Source organism: Coregonus clupeaformis, unplaced genomic scaffold (assembly GCF_020615455.1).
Source record: "Coregonus clupeaformis isolate EN_2021a unplaced genomic scaffold, ASM2061545v1 scaf0109, whole genome shotgun sequence".
Classification (NCBI taxonomy): domain Eukaryota; kingdom Metazoa; phylum Chordata; class Actinopteri; order Salmoniformes; family Salmonidae; genus Coregonus; species Coregonus clupeaformis.
The window spans coordinates 670536-676023 of NW_025533564.1; the positions used below are offsets into that span (position 1 = coordinate 670536).

A 5488-nucleotide genomic window follows, 5' to 3' on the forward strand; every position below is an offset into this window, starting at 1 on the left:
GGAAGGAATGGCGGCCAAAGGAGGTGTTGGCTTTGGGGATGACCAGTGAGATATACCTGCTGGAACGCATACTACGGGTGGGTGTTGCTATGGTGACCAATGATCTAAGATAAGGCGGGGATTTGATAGGAAGTGATTTATAGATGACCTGGAGCCAGTGGGTTTGGCGACGAATATGTAGTGAGGGCCAGCCAACGAGAGTGTACAGATCACAATGGTGGGTAGTATATGGGGCTTTGGTGACAAAACAGATGGCACTGTGATAGACTACATCCAATTAGCTGAGTAGAGTGTTGGAAGCTATTTTGTAAATGACATCACCGAAGTCAAGGATCGGTAGGATAGTCAGTTTTACGAGGGCATGTTTAGCAGCATGAGTGAAGGGAGGCTTTGTTGCGAAATAGGAAGCCGATTCTAGATTTAGCTTTTGATTGGAGATGCTTAATGTGAGTCTGGAAGGAGAGTTTACGGTCTAACCAGACACCTAGGTATTTGTAGTTGTCCACATATTCTAAGTCAGACCCGCCGAGAGTAGTGATTCTAATCGGGCGGGCGGGTGCAAGCAGCGTTCGATTGAAGAGCATGCATTTAGTTTTACTAGCGTTTAAGAGCAGTTGGAGGCCACGGAAGGAGTGTTGTATGGCATTGAAGCTCGTTTGGAGGTTTGTTAACACAGTGTCCAGTGAAGGGCCAGATGTATACAAAATGGTGTCGTCTGCGTAGAGGTAGATCTGAGAGTCACCAGCAGCAAGAGCGACATCATTGATATACACAGAGAATAGAGTCGGCCCGAGATTTGAACCCTGTGGCACCCCCTTAGAGACTGCTAGAGGTCCAGACAACAGGCCCTCCTATTTGACACATTGAACTCTATCTGAGAAGTAGTTGGTGAACCAGGTGAGGCAGTCATTTGAGAAACCAAGGCTATTTAGTCTGCCAATAAGAATGCAGTGATTGACAGAGTCAAAAGCCTTGGCCAGGTCGATGAAGACGGCTGCACATTACTGTCTTTTATCGATCGCGGTTATCATATCGTTTAGGACATTGAGCGTGGCTGAGGTGCACCCATGACCAGCTCGAAGAGGGGATGACCGCGGCAGCTTTCCAAATCTCTGGGGATCTCAGACGATACGAAAGACAGGTTGAACAGGCTAGTAATAGGGGTTGTGACAATTTCGGCGGGGTCCAGATTTAGCAGCTCTTTCAGGACATCAGCTATCTGTATTTGGGTGAAGGAGAAGTGGGGGGCGGGGGGGGCATGGGCAAGTTGCAGCGAAGGTGCAGAGCTGGTGGCCGGGGTAGGGGTAGCCAGGTAGAAAGCATGGCCAGCCGTAGCAAAATGCTTATTGAAATTCTCGATTATCGTAGATTTATCGGTGGTGACAGTGTTTCCTAGCCTCAGTGCAGTGGGTAGCTGGGAGGAGGTGCTCTTATTCTCCATGGACTTTACAGTGTCCCAAAACGTTTTGGAGTTAGTGCTACAGGATGCAAATTTCTGTTTGAAAAAGCTAGCCTTTGCTTTCCTAACTGATTGTGTATATTGGTTCCTGACTTCCCTGAAAAGTTGCATATCGCGGGGGGCTGTTCGATGCTAATGCAGTACGCCACAGGATGTTTTTTGTGCTGGTCAAGGGCAGTCAAGTCTGGGGTGAACCAGGGGCTATACATGAACTCTAACATTGGTTTCAATGGGAATGACGGTAAATGGCTCAGACATTTATGGCAAACTGAAACTAAAATAACCAATTTACCTGAGTCTACAATGGCAGTCTTAAAATAGAGTACGGATAGTGAGAAGTAACTTTCAAGACTGAAGCAATTGTGCCCTATAGTGGTGGACTTTATACTGTACCAGGTTACTACACAACTAACATACACTGAGTGTACAAAACATTAGGAACACCTGCTCTTTCCATGACATAGACTGACCAGGTAAATTCAGGTGAAAGCTATGATCCTTTGAACGGGGTATGGTAGTAGGTGTATCAAGAATGGTCCACCACCCAAAGGTCATTCAGCCAACTTGACACAACTGTGGGAAGCATTGGAGTCAACATGGGCCAGAATCCCTTTGGAACGCTTTCGACACCTTGTAGAGTCCATGCCCCGACAAATTGAGGCTGTTCTGAGCAACAGGGGGTGCAACTCAATATTAGCAAGGTGTTCTTAATGTTTTGTACACTCAGTGTATGTAGGCCTACATGTTTTTAAATAGTACAGTATCACACATCACAGTACAATGCCATAAAGCGTGGGCCTGTAGTACATGTAAATCAACTTAAAGCACTTCAAGTCCTCAATTCCAGAGAGAGAGAGAGAGAGAGAGAGAGAGAGAGAGAGAGAGGAGAAGAGAAGTGTGGCCCTTCAGGTCTCTGCAGTAGGACTACATGCTGGCCATGAGGTACTCGAGGTGGTACTCCAGGAGGCTGAAGAGCTCAGTGACCAGAGACTCTCGGTTAAAGTACCAGGCTAGCTGCTGCCCAAACATGTCATCTAGCAGAGCCATCAGCCCGCCCTGAAGGGAACACCACACAACACATAGAAAATGGCTCTGAGCTACTAGCTTATCAAGAGGATAGAGACAATGAGAGTTACTCCCTCTAAAACGGCATTGAAACCCTGTTAACCAGGAACGAGTAAAGAGGAAGTAAACTAGTAATAAGGAAGAAAACAGGAAATAAACTCTTGACTCTTACATTGAGCAGCAACAGGTATCTCTCAGCCTTTGGCTCAATGCTGGCAACAGTGGGCAGGAAGGAGTACAGGAGAGCGTACAGATCGCTCCATGAACCCACCAGGTTGCTAAAGTAAACAGAGGAGGAGAGAAGAGAAATTGAAGTGAAATTGCTAATAGACAGACATCTAAACATTTACCAGCGAGATGCTACTTACCACCATCAGGGATTTCTGAGCTGTCATCATCCCAAACAGCACCAGCTCAAAAAGGACATCTATCAGGTTAACATGATGGATCTAGGACAAGAAAACACGTTTGGAGAAAATAGGAATGATTTCAAATAGATCAGCTACTGTGCCGTATAAAAGACATGCATGTGGAAGAACTCAAAGTGAGACTTGAAAGAGTTAATTAACTCACCTTTGCCTCAGCCAGCTCCCTCTCAATGTCAATCTGCTTCGGAGGGGTCACTCAGGTAGTCCACAAAGTCGTTATAGGCACGGATGAATTCGGCCTCGTCCTATCACAAAGCAAAGAGCAGTGATGTTAGTGCACAGAACACATTTCCACCGAGGACGCTCTCTTTCCCTTGAAGGACAATGAGTTAGTGAGCTACCATCTGGTGGACCTGAACCAGTGCGCCCAGTAGGACCTTTCCCGCCACAAACAGATGGTTCCTGCTCAGGGTGGAACCCGAGGCAGGGTCTAGAGAAGAGGGAAGAGTTAGGGTGAGACACCCATCTTCCTCTAGGAGACAGACAGAACAGGAAGACACAGAGAGTCAAAGAAAAGTGGGTCCACTCACAGTAAAGGCCTGGCGCAGGGAGACGAGCCTCAGGCCGATGTCCTCCACTCTCTTGGTGGTAAGGTAGAGGCTGTGGAAGAGAGGGAATGGAGCATGTCAATGGGGGATAACAGCATTGTGACCACTATCCTTCAGCATCTGACAAGCTCAGACTACACACACATTTAGGAGGGACTCACTTTAGCAGAGGAACCTCCCTCTCCTCAGGCAGCAGGTCCTCCTCCCAGCCCTACAATAACAGAACAATTATTCAACATCAGTGACCAATGTAATGACATGACAAACAATGGGTCAATCGAAGGATCTTAATGCTACTAGTCAATAGTATGTGTATGTGTGTGTGTAACATCTGACCTCATAGCAGTTGTGGCCCTCAGGCTCTGGCTCAGTGAACTGCTGAGTGGTGGGCGTAGAGACGGAGGCAACCTCCGACCACGCCGAGGAGGAGAGCAGCCCATCCAGCCCCATGTGGAGAGTGGCGCACCACCGAGACATCAGTTTGCTGCTCAAAACACACACACACAACACACGTTAATAGAAAACAGACCATATCTAATGGAAAAATGCCCTGTAATTTCTATTCTATATACATAGGAAATTGTTTATTTACCTGGTAGCAGCCATGCGTCACGGCCTACAGACGTCTCGTGGCGGAGGTGAGACGCATACTGGGTCACCCTGCCAGCCACAACTGACAGAGAGAAACGACATGTTAAGGCCAAACGGAATAAGTGAAGAAAAGCCTAATCTAATACTAATTCAGTAGTATTTGCATCTTACCTGGATCCAAGAGATGGACTGCACCTTGGTGGCACAGTAGGGGATGCCCTCTGGACTAAGTCTGTGTGTCTCCTTGGAGATGGCCCACACCAGTTGAGTCTCCAGGCCTCGAACCCTACTACATGGTGCATCCTCACCACCACCTGCTGTGGAGTGAAACAACAAGACAACATCAACAAAACAACATCAGCCATCGCTGCAACATATTTCCATCAAGATCACATGACACTGACGATGTAGATTAGGATTAGGTAGTGACAAAGACACATACCTGGGATCCCCCCACGCATGTAGGTGATAATGGGGCTGATGAACTGGAAAGTTCTCCAAGCTTTAGCCACCGGACCGGCATTGTTCTGCACAAGAGGGGGTTGACATTACAATACATTCAGGTTAGAAACAGCAAACATTGCAACAGTGATGTGACTGTGTGTGTGGGTCTCTTACCCTGATCACAACAGGCCCACAGTACAGGGAGCTAAACCTAATCGGTATCAACTGCCAATTACCAGTGGCCTCCTTAAGCAGAAAGCAGACAACAAAGATTTTTAGAATGTCAAAGTGACACAAATTGAATATCTGGGATACTTTTCAAACATTAAACTTTCTGAAAATTGTACCTCAAGGATAGTCGGCACATCTGGCACCTCCTCAAGGATGGCTGGAAGCAGTGGTACATCCGGCACATCATCCAATGGCACAACCAACTGGACCTCATCCAGGACAGTTGATTCTAAAATTAGGAACATTGGAATACAAACAAACAAATGTTAGGATGTAAAACGTAGCGAGCTAGCTAGTACTACTAGTTCAAAAGTGCATCTCTTAGCAAAAGTTACTAAAGTTAACGTTAGCTTGCAAGTATGGATTACAGAAATACACAACATTTCACAAATTACATTTATATTGTTAAATGTGGTAAAATAAGAAGTTTAAACTCAACATACCCTCTTCGAAGTCGATGTCGCTGTCCACCTCCCGACGATTGCGAACCCTGCAAAACGGAAAAAGACAACAAAAACAACCCACAAATGAATTTGAACAACCTGTCGACGCAGTAGACCACCGACGTCCACGCACTCTCTCCACCAATTTTGAAAAGCACCCAGGCATTTTCCAGTCGATCTTTCAGTCTCAGGTCTCAAAAATCAGTCAAGTTTGTTGTTGTTGAACAGCAAACTGAAGTTGTTGTTGTTTTCGAACAGAAAACGTTCAATAGAACGCTG

At 46.4% G+C, this 5488-nt stretch overlaps 1 long non-coding RNA gene across 1 annotated transcript; it reads right to left on the reverse strand.

Moving 5' to 3' along the window:
- Nucleotides 1-2779: 2779 nt before the first annotated feature.
- LOC123483426 lies at nucleotides 2780-3911 on the reverse strand. The gene is made up of 6 exons (XR_006658235.1): nucleotides 3837-3911; nucleotides 3662-3711; nucleotides 3483-3552; nucleotides 3098-3197; nucleotides 2893-2973; nucleotides 2780-2802 (listed from the first exon to the last, which is right to left on the reverse strand). It is a non-coding gene; the product is annotated as an uncharacterized LOC123483426 (long non-coding RNA).
- Nucleotides 3912-5488: the final 1577 nt, after the last annotated feature.